A 21,005-nucleotide genomic window follows, 5' to 3' on the forward strand; every position below is an offset into this window, starting at 1 on the left:
ACCACACTCCAAAGCTTTATGCAGTGAAGCTAAATAAACTGAATTAGATTGAAGTCTTAATTCCATACCCTAGTGAAATGGAGGCTGAACTTGAGCCTGAGTTGTGTCCAGGAAAAAGCAAGTGCACTTTCTATATTTAGGTTATTTATTAGTCCTTTAAATGAAGTAGATTGTATAAAGATCTGCCATTCTGTAGAGTATTTCTCTTTTTGGGTGATGGTAGTTTCACTGAAGGACTAGTAACCAAAATATAGAAAGAACTTAGTAAAAGTACCAAAATAAATAAATAATCAATCCCATGTGAAAACAGGGCAAGGATATGGACAGAAACTTCACTGAGGAAGAGATTCAGAGAGTCAATAGATACATGAGAAAAGTGTTCAAAGACACTGATTATCAGAGAATTACAAATAAAGACAATAATGAGATGCCACTTTATATCTGTGAGAATGTCATACATCAGAAAAGACAGAAAAATGTTGGGAACAAATGTTGGAATGGATGCAGGATGGGGGTGGTGGAAAGGACACTTTTGCACTACTGGTAGGAATATAGAGTGGTCCAACCATTGTGGAAAACATTCTGAAGATTTCCAAGAACATTAGAAATAGACCTACACTATTAGCTTGTAGTGTCTCCCTTGGGGATTTACAAAAAAACTAAAACTAAAACTAAAGAAAAAACCACCTATCAGTAGAGATCTGTGTATACCTATGCTAATAGCAGCACAACTTGTAATAGTCAAAACCTGGAAGCAACCCAGATATCCAACAACAGATGAGTATACAAGAAAATTGTGGTATATATACACAGTGGAATACTTCTCAGCTGTAAAAAAAAAAAAAATGATCAATTCATCTCTTTTGCCTTATCTTGGATGGAATTTGAAAACATTGTGTTAAGTGAAGTAAGCCAAAAAAATGAAAATAAGGACAAATACTGAATGATCTCACAGATATGTGGAATTTAAGAAATAAGGACAGGGAAGAAAAGCTTGGACTGAGTGTAATGTATTGCACCAAAACAAGCAAAGGACTCTGGGAAAGGAGAGTGAAGGAGGGAGCAGAGGGAACCTTGAGGCTCACCTAGGGAGATGACTAATTAAACTCATGTATCCATGTTTCTACAACTACAGTATAAATTTTTCATTATCCCCATCCTCATCCCCTCAGTAAGTGCATTATCTTGCTCACCAGAAGGAAAACATACACTAGATCAATTGCATAAAAATCTTAGGCAATTCTGCCCAGAAATTTTCCTTTCCATAAATTTCATGCAATTATCACTATCTTAGTTTAAGGGGGAAAAAAAGTCTATGTAAGTAAAACTCTTCTTTGATCACCAATATCCTGAAAGAGGAAACTAAGGTTAAAGTTCCAGTGTAACAATCTATGTGTAAAAAGGATATAAAAGGAAAGGGGGTATTTGTGCTTTGTTTTCTCTTTTAAGAAAGGACTTAGAGGTACAGTTTGATTTCTGCTACTTACTCACATGAGAAAAATCAGAGGCAACCTAAGCTGTAAAAGTTGTCTATACTCTGTAAGTTTTAAAATAGTCACAATTTTAATCACCTCTCCCTTTAGTCATTTGAAAATTATTTTTCATAAGTACTCTATATTTTAGTTCAATTAGTCAAGAAATATTAGAGATGATAGAGAGAGGGAGTGAGGAAGAGAGGAACTTGCAGCACTTTTCCACTGTGGTTAAAAGATTCCCCTGCAGATGGAGATGGGGACTTGAGCCAGGTCATTCTACATGGCAATATGTGTATTCTACTCAATGCATCACTACCTCCTCCCTTGTTCTCTTAACTTTTGACTTTCTAATAATACATATGGTATGGAACTTTCATATGCTTATTTGCCTTTTGTCTTCAATGTGTTTTTTGAGGTATTGGGTCAATTTTTCTTTAGTTTTTAATATTTAAACTTTATCTTAATGAATATGAATGATTTAGAAAGCAATTTTTTTTAATTTACTTATAAAAAGGAAAAACTGACAAAAACCATAGGATAGGAGGGGTACAACTCCACACAATTCCAACCACCCAATCTCCATATCCCACCCCCTCCCCTGATAGCTTTCCCACTCTCTATCCCTCTGGGAGCATGGACCCAGGGTCATTGTGGATTGTAGAAGGTGGAATGTCTGGCTTCTGTAATTGCTTCCCCGCTGAACATGGGCATTGACTGGTCGGTCCATACTCCCAGTCTGCCTGTCTCTTTCCCTAGTAGGGTGGGTCTCTGGGGAAGCGGAGCTCCAGGCCACCTCGGTGGGGTCTTCAGTCCAGGGAAGCCTGGCCAGCATCCTCATGACATCTGGAACCTGGTGACTGAAAAGAGAGTTAACATACAAAGCCAAACAAATTGTTGAGCAATCATGGACCCAAAGCTTGGAATAGTGGAGAGGAAGTGTTAGGGGAATACTCACTGCAAACTCTAGTGTACTTCTGCTTTCAGGTATATATTTTGCAGTAGTTTACGGATACGTGTGAACATATGCTCTCTCTCACAGAAACTGGTGTATATCTAGGTTTTGGGACTTTGTTAGAAAGTGAACCACCTGAGATGGAATTAGAGTATACTATGAAAGGAAAGGTCTCACCCAAGTAATGAAGCTGAAGGGTTGTCATTCCACACGTGAAGTCTCAGGACACAGTCTGAAGTGAAGCATGTTGAGGTGGCCATCGTTGTGTTGGTTAAGTTGTGATCGGCAGATGCAATATTATTTGTTATGGATTGGGAGAGGCATATGGGAAAGTGGGCCCTATCCAAGGGTTCCAGGACTGGGGGAAGTAGAGGCTCTATAGTGGAGATGTGAGGTTCCTGCTGTCTTAGGGTTCAAAAAGGCAATGGATAGTTAATGTTATCATCACATTATTTGGTAATTGGGTTAACTTTGAAAAGTCCTTTTGTTAGGGTTTGCTGTACAGTACCCAGTATCTTGTATATAGTTGTGCTGTTGGTTGCTTCTGATCTACTTGGTCTAGGCTTTTGAGAGAGTCTGCCTATCGAATACACAGCCTATATATTTAAAAGATTCAGTCTGTGTTTTAAAAAACTTCGAGACATACAATTAATTTTCCCCCTCTCATATTAATTGACTAGTGATTTGTATGGCTACATTTTACTAGGAGTGTACATAAACACCATTCCCACCACCAAAGGACTGTGACCCATCCCTCCCACCCACTCCCACCCCCCACTGGCCCAGGAAGCTGCATGTCTACCCCTCACCACAGGGCTTTTACTTTGGTGCCCTACTTACAATTTGGTCAGGTCCTGCTTTTAGTTTCCCTTTCAGATCTTCTTCCTCAACTTCTGTTGATGAGTGGGATCATCCCATACTCATCTTTATCTTTCTGACTTAGCTCACTTAACAAAATTCCTTCTAGCTCTCTCCAAGATGGGTCAGAGAAGGTGGGTTCATTGTTCTTGTTAGCTGCATAGTATTCCATTGTGTATATATATACCACAGCTTTCTCAGCCACTCATCTGTTGTTGGGCTCCTGGGTTGCTTCCAGGTTTTGGCTATTATGAATTGTGCTGCTATGAACATAGAAGTACACACCTCTTTTTGGTTGGGTGTTATGGAGTCCTTGGGGTATAACCCCAGGAGAGGAATTACTGGATCATATTTAAGGTCATTGTCTAGCCTCGTGAGAGTTTTCCAGACTGCTCTCCACAGAGGCTGGACCAATTTACATTCCCACCAGCAATGTAAAAGGGTTCCTCTGTCCCCACAACCTCTCCAGCATTTGTTGCTGCTGTCCTTTTTGATGTATGCCATTCTTACAGGAGTGAGGTGGTATCTTAGTGTTGTCTTAATTTGCATTTCTCTGACAATCAGTGACCTGGAGCAGTTTTTCATATGTTTGTTAGCCTTTTGGATCTCCTCTGTGGTGAATGTTTTGTTCATATCCTCTGCCCATTTTTGGATGGGGTCATTTGCTTTTTTGGTGCTAAGTTTGCTGAGCTCTTTATATATTTTGGTGATTAGTTTCTTGTCTGATGTATGGCATGTGAAGATCTTCTCCCATTCTGTGAGGGGTCTCTTTGTTTGTTTAATATTTCTTTGGATGTGCAGAAGCTTTTCAATTTGATGTAGTCCCATGGTTTGTTTCTGCTTTAGTCTTCCTTGCAATTGGGTTTGATTCATCAAAGATGTCCTTGAGGTGTATGTGGGAAAGTGTTTTACCAATGTTTTCCTCTAAGTATTTGATTGTTTCTGGTCTGACATCTAGGTCTTTGATCCATTTGGAGTTGATTTTTGTTTCTGGTGAGATAAAGTGATTCAATTTCATTCTTCTGCATGTTTCAACCCAGTTTTCCCAGCACCATTTATTGAAGAGAGCCTCCTTTTTCCATTTAATCCTTTGGGCCCCCTTATCAAAGATTAGATGTCCATAGGTGTGGGGATTTATTTCTGGGCTTTCAATTCTGTTCCACTGGTCTGTGTGCCTATTTTTGTTCCAGTACCATGCTGTTTTGATGATGGTGGCTTTATAATATAGTTTAAGGTCTGGGAGTGTGATGCTTCCATTTCTGTTTCTTTTCCTTAAGATGGTTTTGGCAATTCTAGGTGTTTTCAGGTTCCAGATAAATGATTGTATTGCTTTTTCTATTCTCTTAAAGAAGCTTGGTGGAACTTTGATGGGTATTGCATTAAATCTGTATATGGCTCTGAGGAGAATATTCATTTTGATGATATTTATTCTTCCAGTCCTTGAGCATGGGATATCTTCCATTTCTTGGTATCAGTTTCTATTTCCTTGAGTAGCGACTCATAGTTTTCAGTATATAAGTCTTTCACTTCTTTGGTCAACTTTATTCCTAGCTACTTGATTGATTTTGCTGAAACAGTAAGTGGGAGTGATTTCTGGATGTCTTCTTCTTCAGATTTAGTGTTTGCATAAAGAAATTCCACTGGTTTTTGTACATTTATTTTGTAGCCTGATACCTTGCTATATTGCCTAATAACTTCCAGTAGTTTTCTGCTGGATTCTTTAGGTTTTTCTATGTATATTATCATATCATCTGCAAATAGTGAGAGCTTGACTTTTTCCCTTCCAATCTGTATTCCTTTGAGTCCTTTCTCTTGCCTGATTGCTATGGCAAGAACTTCCAATACTACGTTGAAGAGTAATGGTGACAGTGGACAGCCCTGTCTAGACCCCGATCTGAGGGGGAATGCTTTCAGCTTCTGTCAGTTGAGTATGTTGAGTGTAGGTCTGCTATATATATAGACTCCACTATCTTGAGAAATTTCCCATCTATTCCCATTTTTTGTAGAGTTTTGAGCATGAATAGGTGTTGGATTTTGTCAAAGGCTTTCTCTGCATCTATTGAGATAATCATGTGGTTTTTGGCTTTACTTTATGTTTACATTTCTGTACGTTTCCTCTATTGGGATTCTCTCAATGATTCTTTTTTATTACCTGACCTCAACTTCTCAGTTTCTTTTTCTATCTAGTTATGACACTTAACTTGTAAATATTATTTTTGAGCTCAATTCTTGATCTATTTTTACTTTGTTTTGCCTTTCATCAGTAAGAAATCTTAGTCTCTCAATATTTTACAGACCTATAAACTAGTCATTCTCAAATCTCTTTCCTGAAAGTTTTTCCAGATTTCATTTTCTATTTCCACATTATAATTATATAGTCAATTTTAGATTGCATAGTCATTAATTTTGAGGTTTCAAAATAATTCTCAAATACAGTCCTTGTGACCTTCAGTTTCCCCCATAAATCCATTAACATTGCCTTCAAAATTACTCAAAACACTGGTGATAAAGTAAAAATAGACTAAAACTATTTTATACTTTTACAATCATAATTAAATTTGACCACTGTGATTTGACTTGACTATAGGAACTAATGTTTCACTGTAAATATAAATGTAGTACAAATAGAGACTTGACACCCACATTTACCTTGGTGCTTATCCTGTTGGAACTATCCTGAGATCATGATAAATCAAAGGATACAGTCTATATTCCCAGCATCAGTGGAAAAGAGAAGAGCACCTGTAGACAGACATATGAATGAACACATCTTGAAGCACTCAGGATGTCCAGCTATAATGTGACTACAACCACAGGAATATGTCTCAACAAGATAACAGAAGAACTATCCAACCAACTAACTAATACATTAACAAGAAATCATTAGTAATTGTTTGTTGCATCCACTCCCTTAGGTTTACCTGACTTGTTAGATAAAGATAGCTAATGTTGATGGCTGTTATCTGCAGCAGGTCTCTTCTGCATTCTGTAAACAGCAAGATAAATATTCTACCTGCCTCCTATATTATCTGTATTTATACAAAATTGCCATCTTAACTACAGTCTCATATAATGATATCACTTCTATGCTTATAAATTTCCAATAAGCATATTTCTGTGAATATGTGAATCACACACTAGTGTGCTGTATAGAAACTTGCTTTAGTATAACTTTAATACCCATCATGTTCTCTGTTCAACTTTATTTCAGTCACATTAACTACTAAGCCACCTTACCGTACTCTTGCAAGATTTTTCACATGCTTCCATTACAACAGTTATCTGCTATTTTCACATATTTGTGTGCTTAGCATTTGTTTTAGTACCTATAGTAACTACAGATGGCAATACTAAAAGTACAATAGAATACTCTGGTTTCTCTCCATATACAAATCTTTTGCCTTTTACTAAAAGAACAATAGACATTAAGTTCCTCCTTATTGTGTGAAAGTTTTACTATTATCAGAAAATGTGGCTTTACTTTCTTTCATCTGAATCTCAGTTTTGAAGGCCTGAAAGATAGCTCATCATTAGTACTACCTGTTTTGTCATGCACGCGACCCAAGTTTGAACCCGGCCCCCACCACACTGAAGTAAGCTTTGGTGCTATGGTATCTCTTTCCTTCTTCTCCTCTATCTCTCTTTTTATTGGGGGGGAAAAAAGAATGTCGAAGCTCCCAGTGACAACAATGATCACAAAAGAGATGAATTTCAATTTTTAAAATAAAGCAGATTTATGTACATTTTACAAAGAAGGAAACAGGTTCAAAAAAAATGCATGAGCCCTGTTCCAGTCAGAGTGCTAAAGCTTCAAATAAAAGAGCAGTTATCTAATTCCTGGAAGAGTACACTTTGCCCTAATTAAGTGTTCCACATCTTTAAAAACAATATGCATTTACTGTTTTCAAAAAGAATATTTAAATACTCCACCAAAATCAGGTTGTTCGTGTTGCATAAATTTATGTTTCTTGGGCAGGGGTAGATAGCATAATGGTTATGCAAAAAGACTTTCATGCCTGAGTCTCCGAAGTCCCAGGTTCAATCCCCTGCACCACCATTAGCCAGAGCTGAGTAGTGCTCTGGTTAAAAAAAAAAAATGTGTTTCTCTGATTTCTTATTATAAATAATGAATTCCTTGCTTCAGTTAACATAAAACTATGTGACTAAATAAAGTTTAATGCTTCTTATTTTGATAAGACTTTAAATAGCCCAATCCTCTCCCCCAAGATCAGCAGGGAAAGCTTATCATTCCAATAGGGGCAGACTGGAAAAATCAACATATTTAATCTTCATGTGTAATGGTTGGCTAAAAGCCAATGGAATCAAAAGGGCAGGTCTGAGCAAGGAAGAAAACTGGCAAGTGTAGACAACACAGGGGTAAAACATTTCAGTGTAGGCAATAGAAAGTGTTTTATCCTGTAGAAAATGAATACTTTTGCTGGGCTAAATTCTGATTGCTTCTCCCATTTTCCTGATTGTAACCATGGACATTTCACCTAATTTCTCTAAGTCTTGATTAACTTACATGAAAAACAAGCGTAATCATGCTTCGCAAGGCTATTAGGGTTTAGCTGAGTTACTATAAAGAGTGCACATTGCACAATGCCTGGCATATAGCAAGTAAGCAATAAATTGTAATAATTATAATAGCTGTTATGTTAAGTAGTAAAAGTTTTTTAATTAAATTAATCAATTACTCATAATCAGTACTAGAGTGTTAAAGTACCTCAAATTGAAACTCTTCTGCTAACAATTATTTTGTTTATAGTTTTATAGTTAGCTTAAGACTGGGAGGAAGATATTTGGTTTAAGAGATATAAAATGCTCCTGGCTAACCCAATTACACTGCAAGGTGAATGAAACTACTAATTAACTTGGGAAATGTCCATTCATTTCATTAATGGATTTGACTACTCAGACACAATTAAAATAACCTGAGTCATTGTTAACACTAAGGAAACAGATACTGGGTAGCCAACCAGTGGGATGGACTATTGCCAGCTTGTTTTTTTTTTTTTTATTCACATCCTCATTTCTCTTTCACTCTTGTACAGTTCAATATTTAGCCCTATTTTTCTTGAAGTTTGAAGTGACTACTAACTACCAGATTCCAAAATTAAATCATTTTTGCTTTCACATTTTAACCTCTCGACAACATACAGCATGTTGTTTGTTCTCTCATTCTAGAAATGTACTTTTCTTGATTTATTTATACACTGTAAAATTTTCACCTTCATTCCTCTAATAAGATAATCCTTCATCTTCTTTTTGTCTTGATGTGATGCAGAACTTTGTTTTCCTTCCTTTATAACAATGACATGCCAGTAACTCCCAAATGATTCTCCGGTATTCACTTCAAGACCTATATATTCAGTTGCTTACTTGATATATCCACTTGATCACAAACTAACAATAAAAATAAACATTTCTTGAATTGATGTTTTGATTTACTACCAGAATTGTTTATCCACCAGACTTAGTTTATCTCAATAACTGACACTAACACCAATCTCATCTACTTGTTCAAGTCAAAAATCTGGGCACACCTTGATCACTCTCTTATCCCCACATTCAATACATTACTAAGAATCATTCATTCCACTCTCAAAATGCCCTGAATTCAGTAATTAATGTTCTTTTTCACTGTCAAAAGTGCGCTCCAAACTATAAATAGTCATCACTTAGTGAAACAAATGTCATAAATGTCATTATGCCTTACCAGTATTTCAGGCATAATGTATTATACAGCTATTAGGCTTATCAATCACCTTTAAATCATTCGATGTCACCTTTGCATTATTTATAACATTTTAATATATTTAATGCTTATACAGTGTCATACTGTACATTATAGTTTAATTAAAAGTAAATTACACTATGGCGTTGTACGATGATATGTAAATATATAGACGAAAAATGCTGGTATAGTGTGTACCAACCAAGTAGAGGAGCAAAACTGAAATAAGAGAGGTAGTGCAAGATGAGATACTAAAAGCTGAGCTGCTTCACTGATACTTCCCATCACTAAAGTTCTTGTAAATCACTACAACACCAGTGCATCAGAGAGCTGGTGATAACTCTGTAAACTTGGTAAGCAAATAGAGTTAGCCTAAGTGAGGACTAGGTGTATTCAATCCTTATCGTCTACTTTTACTCCAATCAAATTTAATGTCCACAATGAAGTCAATGCATTTTAAAAATACAGCTAAAATAGTGTTGTTTTCTTGTGTAGAAGAATAAAACTGAAGTCAAGATATTGCTCCCCTATACCTTGATACACACTTTACCATGTAGAATACACCCTTTACCATGCAAGAGGGCCCACGTTCCAAGACCTTGGCTACTGCATAGGAGCACCTGTACAAAGCAGTTGAGTACTCCCAACACTTCATCTGCACTATTCCAGCCTTTAGGTCCATGATTGGCCAACAATTTGTTTGGCTTTGTATGTTAACTTTCTTTTCAGCCACCAGGTTCCAGATGCTAGCATGATGCCGACCAGACTTCCCTGGACAGACGACCTCACTAACATGTCCTGGAGCTCCACTTCCCCAGAGACCCACCCTACTAGGGAAAGAGAGAAGCAGACTGGGAGTATGGATCGACCTGTCAACGCCCATGTTCGGCGAGAAAGCAATTACAGAAGCCAGACCTTCCACCTTCTGCATTCCACAAAGACCTTGGGTCCATACTCCCAGAGGGTTAAATAATAGGAAAGCTATCAGGGGAGGGGATGGTATACGGAGATCTGGTGGTGGGAATTGTGTGGAGTTGTACTCCTTTTGTCCTATGGTTTTGTAAATGTCTCCTTTTTAAAATAAATAAATAAATTTTTTTTAAGTTTCAGGAGTAGTGCAGTCAATGCTGTGATAGCTCTCATCCTCCTCTCCTGCTCTATCTCTCCATAAATAAATGAGTCACCAATGGTAGAAACTGCCCCACTCTCCTAAGCGAGGTTGGGTCAACAAACTTTGCCACTTGAGTGCAGCCTAGAATGTTCCTAGATATAACCATGGAATGCAAGTTCAGACCAATGAGGATGCAGAGGTTGTACAGGCTCATGTACTAAGTTGGGTAGACATGGGTCCTAGGTCAGATTGATGGAGTTTACAGTTAGTATTATTTATATACTTTTTCCATATTTGTGAGCTACTCTCTGCCCTGATCTAGCTTTCTAGTCTAATTCTCAACTCTGACACCATCTTCCTAGAGAATAGTTTCAGCCCACCTGCATGTTAGCTAAAATTAGTAAGGCCACGGGTCTCTTGGAATATACCTAAAATAGATCTCCTATTTTCCTCCAGCATGAAGACCCCAGATATCATTTGTTATATTCTTACCTTTAGGTTTCTGATTACCAAACAATTTGTTCTGCTTTATATCTTAATGCTTTTCACCAAGTTGCAGATGCTACCATAATACCAATATGACTTCCCTGGGCAGATGACCTCAACAATGAATCCTGGAACCCCACCTCCCCATGGCCCTACACCACTAAGGAAAGATAGAAACAGGATGGGTGGTGTGGATCCACCTGCCAACGTCCATTTCCAGAGGAGAAGCAATTATAGAAGCCAGACATTCCACCTTCTGCACCCCATAAAGATCTTTGATCCATACTCCCAGAGGGATAAAGAATAGGGATCCTTCCGGTGGAGGGGATGGGATATGAAACTCTGGTGATGGGAATTGTGTGGAATTGTACCACTTTTATCCCACGATATTGTCAATCATTATTAAATCACTAATAAAATTAATTTTTTTAAATGAGGCACCTAGGAGTGGTGGAATCAATTGTACAGGCATGAAGTTCCTGGGAAAATCCTAGAGGTCAAGGGAAAATAGAAGAGAAGGGAGAGAGAGAAAGAGAGGGTGGGCAAAGGGTTCCCGGAAGATGGCGGACTGAGAAGCTGCTAGTTGCTTGAGCTCTGATCACATCTTCTGGAAACGGTAGGATTTTCTGCCTTTAGTAGGCCAGTCAATAAGGGGTCATAGCGGTGACACCAAGGAGGTAACTATAACTTAATTTGGGGTAAGAATTAGAGTATAGGTGGCGCAGACTAGCGGGCGGACTGCTCCAGACTTCCCCGGCGGCGGGCAAGTTGGGTGCACCAGGCACTGTCCTGGGCCCGGGAAGGCGGCTCCTCGGCCGGTTGCAGAGTGCTGCTGGGCGGCCGGCAGAGGACCGGGAGGGAGTACTGTAGCTCGGGGGCTTTCTCTTGGGAGTCTCCGTAGACCACCGAGACCCTGAGGGTGGATCCGAGGACATCTTGAGTACAGCTCTCATTGGATCAAAAGGACTTGGAGCTAGTTTTCATTTTTGAGAAATCCTTTAAAAAAGCTTCCGGGGGGGCAGGGTTTCCCAGAAGATGGCGGACTGAGAAGCTGCTAGTGGCTGAGCTCTGACCACATCTCCTGGAAATGGTAGGATTTTCTGCCTTTAGCAGGCCAGCCAATAAGGGATCCTAGCGGTGACACCAAGGAGGTGACTATAACTTAAATTGGGTTAAGAATTAGAGTAGGGAAAAAAGGGGAAAAAAAAATTTTTTTCTTCCTTTTAATTTTCAAGCATACCTCCTTCCTCCCCCCATAACCAGTCCCTGGGGACCAGCTCCTAGCAGTATCCTCTGCTAGGAGCTCCTTTTCTTTACCAAATTCCTGTCCCACCAGGGAGTATCATTAATTCTAAGTCTATACCCTTCTGAAACCTCTGGCCTTTTTTCTTTATAAGTAGCCAACCCCCCCACCTCACCCCACATAGCTAATTAAATAATTAAAAATAAATACATTTAAAAAACCCTTTCCTTTCACTGCCCTTTTATGACTGTTCTTTTTCTTATCTTTTTCTTTTTTCTCTCTTTCTTTTTTTTCATTTTTCTTTTTCTCATTCTTGTCATCCTTTCTTCCTTAATCCTACAGCTTCCAAAGTCACAGCCCCCAGCCCCCACACCACCAAACAGTATGCTTTTTTGAATTCACTGATACACATTTGGGAATTTCCTTTCACTGCTCTTTAATTACAGCTCTTTTTCTTATCTTTTCCCTTTTCTCTCTCTTACCTCTCTTTTTTTTTTTAAATCTTGTCATACACTTCTTCCTTCTTCTTTGCCTTTCTGAATTTGTGAATTATTTTGGGGAAGAAATCTGACTCAGAGTGGACTCTCTATGTGTGTATCTCTGCTCTAGTTCCCTTTCCCCTCTTTTACCCCTAGAATATACAGTGGATAGTAGATCTGCATAACTGTCTATTCTTGCTATCCTTTCTTTCTTTTCTCTTTCTTCACTGGGATTTGGTTATTATTTTTTCACAGACTGGAGAAATTGTTTGGCTAACTGGTAACGATTAAACTACTTCAATACTTGCTTCAGTTGATACTGTAATTCCGGAGGTTGATGAGTGCAATTGTCATAAAGGTATTTAGTACAGTGTTACTTGTACTCAAGACACAACAACTGAGGAACAACAGAGCATAAAAAAAGAAACACATAAATAAAAAAAAATGGGTAGATCAAAAACAAATAAAACTGCTACTCCAATGAATGAAGACAAGAGCCCAGAAGAAACTACAAATCAGCCAGAAGTAACCATAGATAAGAAAAGTATGCAAGCAATAATAAACTTATTAATCATAGAAATGAAAACAACATTGGAGGAAAGGAATGGCAGTATTAGGGAAACAACAGTTGAGACCCCCAAGGAAAATACTGATTATCTTGAGGCAATTAGAGAACTGAAAGCTGAAATAGCTGTAATGAAAAAAGAAGCTGAGGCAAGGGAAAGCAGACTAATAGAAGCAGAAAACAGAATTAGTCAGACAGAGGATGAGTTAGAGAAAACAAAGAAAGAGGTGAAAGAGCTTAAAAAGACATTGAGAGACACTGAAAACAACAACAGAGACATATGGGATGATCTCAAAAGAAGTAACATTCATATAATTGGCCTGCCAGAGGAAGAAAGAGAGGAAGGGGAAGCAAACATTCTAGAGGAAATAATAGAAGAAAACTTCCCAGACCTGAATAACAGAAAGGACATCAAGATTCAAGAGGCCCAGAGAGTACCAAACAGAATCAACCCAGACCTGAAGACACCAAGACACATCATAGTCACAATGAGAAGAAGTAAGGATAAAGAAAGGATCCTAAAGGCTGCAAGAGAGAAACAAAAAGTCACATACAAGGGAAAACCCATAAGATTATCTGCAGACTTCTCCACTCAAACTCTAAAAGCCAGAAGGGAGTGGCAAGATATCTATCAAGCCCTGAATGAAAAAGGGTTTCAACCAAGGATAATATATCCTGCTAGACTTTCATTCAAACTAGATGGAGGGATCAAAACCTTCTTAGAAAAACAACAGTTAAAGGAGGCAACCATCACCAAGCCGGCCCTGAAAGAGGTTCTAAAAGACCTCTTATAAACAAGAACATCACTATAATACTTGCAATATATCAGAGCAAACAAAAAAATTTTTTTAACAATGGCACTACAATACATTAAATCCATAATATCAATAAACATCAATGGCTTAAACTCACCCATCAAAAGGTACAGGGTGGGGGGATGGATCAGAAAACATAACCCAACTGTATGCTGCTTGCAAGAATCCCATCTGTCACAACAAGATAAACACAGACTTAAAGTGAAAGGATGGAAAACTATCATACAGGCTAACGGACCACAAAAAAGGGCAGGAACAGCCATTCTCATCTCAGACACGATAGATTTTAAATTAAATAAAGTAATAAAAGATAGGCAAGGACATTACATAATGATTAGAGGATCAATCAGCCAAGAAGACTTAACAATTATTAACATCTATGCACCCAACGAGGGACCATCTAAATACAAGCACCTACTGAAAGAATTTCAAAAATACATCAATAGTAATACAATAATAGTGGGAGTCAATAATAGTTGAAGTCAATACCCCACTCTCACACTTAGATCAACAAAGCAGAGAACCAAGAAAGATACAAGAGAATTGAATGAAGAGATTGACAGACTAGACCTCTTGGACATTTTCAGACTCCTCCACCCCAAAAAACTGGAATACACCTTCTTTTCAAATCCACATAACACATACTCAAGGATAGACCACATGTTAGGCCACAAAGACAGCATCAATAAACTCAAGAGCATTGAAATCATCCCAAGTATCTTCTCACACCACAGTGGAGTAAAACATTTAACAACAAACAGAAAATTATTAAAAGTCACAGAATTTGTAAACTAAACAACATACTCCTTAAGAACCACTGGGTCAGAGACTCACTCAAGCAGGAAATTCAAATGTTCCTGGAAACAAATGAAAATGAAGACACAACCTATCAAAATATTTGGGACACAGCTAAAGCAGTACTGAGAGGGAAACTTATAGCCATACAATCACATATTAAACACCAAGAGAGGGTGGGGAAGGAGGAAAGTGAAGAACAGGAGAAAGAGAATTCTTCTATTACATCCTATTTGCACTAAGTAATGATGAGTATGGCCCATAAGACCTAGCATATTGTAATGCACACATGTCAATTCCTTCATTTTGATTTCATGCTATGCTTATACTCAAAAACGTGTTCTGATCATCTTGATCTTCCTTTCAATTTTTTGAACATTATTTTTTCCCAACTACAACATCATTTTACACTGTTTCTTATATTACTTGACTTGTTCTTCTCATGTACCCTACCTCTTGTACACACATTCTTTGCGGAACTCTTGTTATTCATTAATACTTTTTGTTTTTTAAATCAGAACACTGATCAGCTCTAGCTTTTAGTGGTATCCAAGCTTGAACCTGAGGCCTCAGAGTCTCAGGCATGAAAGTCTTTTGCATAATATCATGCTATCTTACTGATCCTAGAAAGGCTTTCAGTGATTTTAATAAATAAAGTGCTCAGCATCATATCCATTCCTTCATAGACCTTATCACAGTCTGTACTTTAAATTTTAACTTTAGATACACAACCATGTGTATTTATTAAAAACTGTTTCATCGTTCTGCTGTCTCATTAGAATTAAGTATGATTGAAAGAATTTGTTAATAATTATGTTGCATGTGTATATATTCTTTGCTAGCTGGTTGGAATCCTCCATTTTCATTCTTTTCAAATGATCTGTGTCAATTATTGTAAGGGAAACAATATTAGTAACATTTTGTCTTTAACATCTCAAATAGGAAATCCCCATTAGTGTAATAAATAAAGCATTTGGCAGGAAATTGGCAAGTCATCTTAATCAGAAAACTTCCTGGCTGACAATCACACAAAATTGAGACCACAAAGCATATCTTAAATGTTTCAGCACTTGGATTTTCCTAAATACTTCTTTTAAGTTCCTTCTGAACAACTTACACAGAGATCAAAACATACTAATTTCATCATTGCTAGCCAAAATCATAAAAGAAACTTATAAAAAAGCATATGATTACATTTACTAACTTACAAATAACAAAATGTTTCATGGATATATTGAAAATAGTTAATAAGATAAAAAGATGTTATTCATTTATAAAATGGAGAGACTGAACTAGTTGGAAGCTAAGATATCATTAAGCTCTAAATTCTGAAATTTTCAGTCTTAATATAAATTTTATTCTCCTTTCTACAAGGAAATATAATAGTATATTATAATTTTATATTTTTATTTTAATGTAGTTATTAGTCAAATTTGGATACTGGGAGACCTGACTTTTGTCTTTTTATCTAAGAAAAAATGGGAGTCGGACGGTGGCTCAGCGGGTTGGGCGCAGGTGGCAAAGCGCAAGGACTGACATAAAGATCCCGTTTCAAGCCCGCAGCTGCCCACCTGCAGTGGAGTCACTTCACAGGCAGTAAAGCAGGTCTGCAGGTGTCTATCTTTCTCTCCCCCTCTGTCTTCCCTTCCTCTCTCCATTTCTCTCTGTCCTATCCAACAATAATGACAACAATAATAATAATAACCACAACAATAATAAAACAACAAGGGCAATAAAAGGGGGGAAATGGCTTCCAGGAGCAGTGGACTCATGGTACAGGCACTGAGCCCCAGCAATAACCCTGGAGGCAAAAGAAAAAAAGTAACTCATTACTACTTACTATCTAGCACAAGAAATTAATTTCAAGAAATTTCTACCTATATTCTTTACAGCTTTTCTCCTTTCTCTAATTCGATTACGCACACACACACACACACACACACATGCGCAGGAGTCCATTATGAATATAATCATTTCTAACCTTACAAGGACAACAGATAGTATCCCCAATAATCACAAAATAGTAGCAACCTTATCTAGAGGCCAGAAGATAGCTCATTCCCTACAATGTATGCCTTCCTGTCTCTGAGGCCTAACTTTAACCCCTGTACCATAGAAGTGTAACACTGATGAGACTGGAAAAGCTCCATGGCTGGTACAGCAATACTACCATATCTCTTTTAAAAAAAAAAAATGAGTTATGTATACCATTCAGTGGTATCATACATGCTTGTGTCCCTGGGTTTCTTCCCCCATAACATAAAAGAGGTGATCGGTGATCATGCCTACAATCCATTTTGGTTTTCTCTCCTAATATCTCGACTAGAATTGCTACTTCAGGTTCAAATTCCAGTACCACCACATTCATAGATGGTGTAGTGTTGTGATCTCCCTCTCTCCCTCTCTCTCTCCCTCTCTCTCTCCCTCTCTCTCTCCCTCTCTCTCTCCCTCTTCTCCCTCTCTCTCTCCCTCTTCTCCCTCTTCTCTCTCTCTCTCTCTCTCTCCCTCTCTCTCTCCCCCCTCCTTCTTAACTCTCTCCCTCTCTCTTTCTATGAAATAAATGAAAAAGCCCAGAAAAAGTGGAATCACAAATGTGAAATGCCCTAGAACCATAAGAAGAAAAAGAAGGAGGAGGAGGAGGAGAAGAAGACAAAAAAGCACATTAAATAGACAACGACTATAAGCAAGCAACACATTTCAGAACTAGCTAGAATAGTGGTAGTACTTTAGATTTACATGACTGAGAGCCCAGAGGTCTCAGGTTCAATTTCTGGCACCACTGTATATTTGACCTGAGCAGGGCTCTGTTCACATTCTCTTGGGGAGTGTGTGTGTGTGTGTGTGTGTGTGTGTGTGTGTGTGTGTGTGTGTGTGTGTCAAAAATAATAAGATAACAAACTGGAAGTATTGATAAAGGTAAAGGCTAAGTATCAATTTATCAGTACAATGCCCATTCTGTAAGTAATCTGTTGCTGCCTCTGAATATCCAATGTGTCAACAACAAAGACTGGGAAGTGGCACAGTAGATAAAGTGGTGGACTCACAAGCATGAGATCCAAATTCAATCCCAGACATTGCGTATGCCAGAATGATACTCTTCTTTTCTCTCTCTTTCAAATAAATACGTTTTTTTTTAAAAAAAAAAAAATGAAGAACTTCAAATAGCTACTGTCCTGACAAACAGGACAGGTGATCCCAATGACCCAGATAATTACCCTCAAAGCTGCAAAGAAATCGATATAGTACTGAAATTGACATGCAAGAATCTCTCAAAGGATTATGCTTATTTCTCTAAAAAGCCTGTGAGGGCAGTATAAATTTCTTGATAAATTGCTGGGAAACTGAGTTAAAGGAAAGCTCTGAATTTGGATTGTGCTATGTGCACAATTTCCCTGTGAGCTAAACCAATCATTAGATTGGAGATAAAATTTCTAATAACAAGCATTAGATTGGGATCTACACACTGGATATAACATCCCCCATTTCATAAAAAAGAACACTGGAAATTTGCTAAGAATCAGGAGATCAATAACACATGAGAATCAGCTAAATTTGCAGGCACTGCAGCCATGGCAACAACCTTGGCAAATCTTCTACACAGAGAGCAACAAGCCACTTCAAAATCATTGGGAACTGAGCCAAGAGAGGGAACACTGAGACAAGGACTTCGTAAATCTTAAGGATAAACTCCCAGCACATGAAAAACAAAGGACAGCTTCCAAAGTGTTTCCTTTGATTTCTTCTGATCTCTCTTAATTTAAGAAGCTTGGTCCTAAATTCTGAAGATCACTTCCAGTCTCTCAAAGGGAAGGACAAATTGCCCCAAAGTCCTTAGTATACAGGTCCATTAAAACATTAGATCTTCTGGAGAGATGCTAAACCTCATGACTTGTTTTGAACACAGGATAATATTCAAGAATCTTGGGAACTTTTAGATACAGGATCAAAGGTGTTATTAATTGTGGGAAACTTGAACTAGAAAAATTTTTTTTTTTACTCTTCTAGGATACAGAGGAGAAATGAGCTACGTTTGCTAACTGATAACTGCCACAAACAGAAGACCAATGTTTTCTGGTTTGGTATCTTTTTTCCCTTAGTGAGTAATTGCAAGGAATTTATTGCTATCTTAGGGATAGAAAGACTAAAGTGTAGGATCCCAACAATTTGGCATGCAAAAAAGAGAACCTCTCGCCACAACTGCAAATATGAAACAGCAGAAGGAGTAGGCCAAATTATGTAACAGGGATATTGAAGAAACTGTTAGCTCTCTGGTTTGACTAGATTAAATAAAAAATAGGCTTTAAATCAATGTGTGGCCACTGATGTAGAAAATATAGTAATTTAGATTCCTATTAATTTTCATCACCAATATACCTTAAATTGGTGCCATTTAACTAATTCCTACAGAAAATGTATTTATTTTATAGATGACACAATGAAGAAAAATTGGAAATAATTCTACCTGAGGCTATCTTCCTTTACCTGTTTGACTAAAAAAGCATATAAAATATAATACCAAGAGGAAATTCAAGGACCTTTGGTAAATTTTCTGTGAGTATTGTTATTTGGAAAAACTAAGGATGAACTGAATGAAACATAATTATTTGTCCTTTAAACCCACATAACTATACAGGATGCAAAAAGAGTATTTTTGTGTATGAATAATAATATATCTGGGCTTCTGCAGTTTCATCATTAAATTAATACGGCCTTATAAATAGCAGAGTTCTTAAAATTTGCACAGGGAACTTTCTAACCTCTTACTTCATATAAGCAAGATTTGTGTGATTCTCCACCCTTGTGAACTCTCCAGTAGCACTATCACATGGAATCTTTGACATATCCCTACGGAAATTAAAAAAAGTCTATCAGATAATGTTCTTGTATTAAAAAATCATTTGTCGGTTACTTACTGGGTCATAGTTAAAACAAAGAAACTCAAGAAGAGAACTGCAAGTCCTTTTATTACCACCATGAAATCAATTATATAGAACTCCCACTTACTATAAAGAAAATATTGGTTATTTGGGACACCTCCATTATTAAAAGGAAGTACTACAATCACAGTAAAATAATGATCATTTACAAATAAAAGACCAACCTTCACAAAAGTATGCTGCACAGCTGGAGGTCATCCATTGACAATGTCACTCTTTTGGATTTCCTGGCAATATCACCCTTATTTCTAAGGCACACTTGATGCAGAAAAAGTCGTTGAAAGATCCAATGCCCATTTATGATAACCATCCTTAAGAGTCTGGGAGTGGAAGAAAAAAATCCTCAACATAAAAAAGGTTATACCTGGAAGCCAAGATGGAGGCTTGGAGACAACACCTGGTGTGAGTTCTGCAAGGAAGCTGCTTTCAACCTGGGAATCTCAGGTGAGGGTTCCAGATGATACCATGATGCCAACCCAACTTCCTTGGGCAGAGGAAGTTGTCTTGGAACCCAGTATCCCCAGATCCCTTCCCCACTAGGGAAAGAGAGAGACAGGCTGGGAGGATGGGTCGACCTGCCAAAGCCCATATTCAGTGGAGAAGAAATTATAGAAGCCAGGCCTTCCACCTTCTGCACCCCACAATGATCCTGGGTCCGTACTCCCAGAGGGATAAAGAATAAGAAAGCTTTCAAGGGAGGGGATTAGATATGGAGCTCTGGGGGGTGGGCATTGTGTGGAAATGTACCCATCTTATCCTATAGTATTGTCAATATTTCCATTTTATAAATAAAAAAATTTTTTTAATTATACCTGAGAAACCTATAGCAAACATCATAGTCAATGGGAAAAACTGAAAGCTTGCACCTTAAAATCAGTAACTAGACAAGTATACCCACTCCCACCAATCCCATTCAACATAGTCATAGAAGGCCTAGCCAGGGGATCTAGGCGGTAGTGCAGTGGGTTAAGCGCACGTGGTGCAAAGCACAAGGACCAGGTGGAAGTATCCTGGTTCAAGTCCCCAGCTCCCCACCTGCAGGGGAGTCGCTTCAGGAGTCTGCAGGTGTCTATCTTTCTCTCCCCCTCTCTGTCTTCCCCTCCTCTCTCCATATTTTTCTGTCCTATCCAATGAATGACATCAGCAATAACAATAATAACCACAACAAGGCTACAACAACAAGGGCAACAAAGGGGGGAAAATGGCCTCCAGGAGCAATGGATTCATGGTGCAGGCACTGAGCCCCAGCAATAACCCTGGAGGCAAAAAAAAAAAAGGCCTAGCCAATGTAATTAGGCAAGAAAAAGATATCAAAGGAATTCATATTGAAATGAAAGAAGTTAAGCTATCATTATTTGTAGATGACATGATAATATATCTAGAGGACCACAAAAACAAAACAAACAAACAAAAAAAAAACTACTGGAAATCATCAGTAAGCTCAATAACATAGAATACTAAATCAGTACTCATAAAATTGTGGTATTTCTATATACAAATGAAAGAAAAAAGAAGAGAAATTGAAGGAAGCAATCCCACTTACAAATGCATA

Source organism: Erinaceus europaeus, chromosome 2 (genome assembly GCF_950295315.1).
Source record: "Erinaceus europaeus chromosome 2, mEriEur2.1, whole genome shotgun sequence".
Lineage (NCBI taxonomy): Eukaryota > Metazoa > Chordata > Mammalia > Eulipotyphla > Erinaceidae > Erinaceus > Erinaceus europaeus.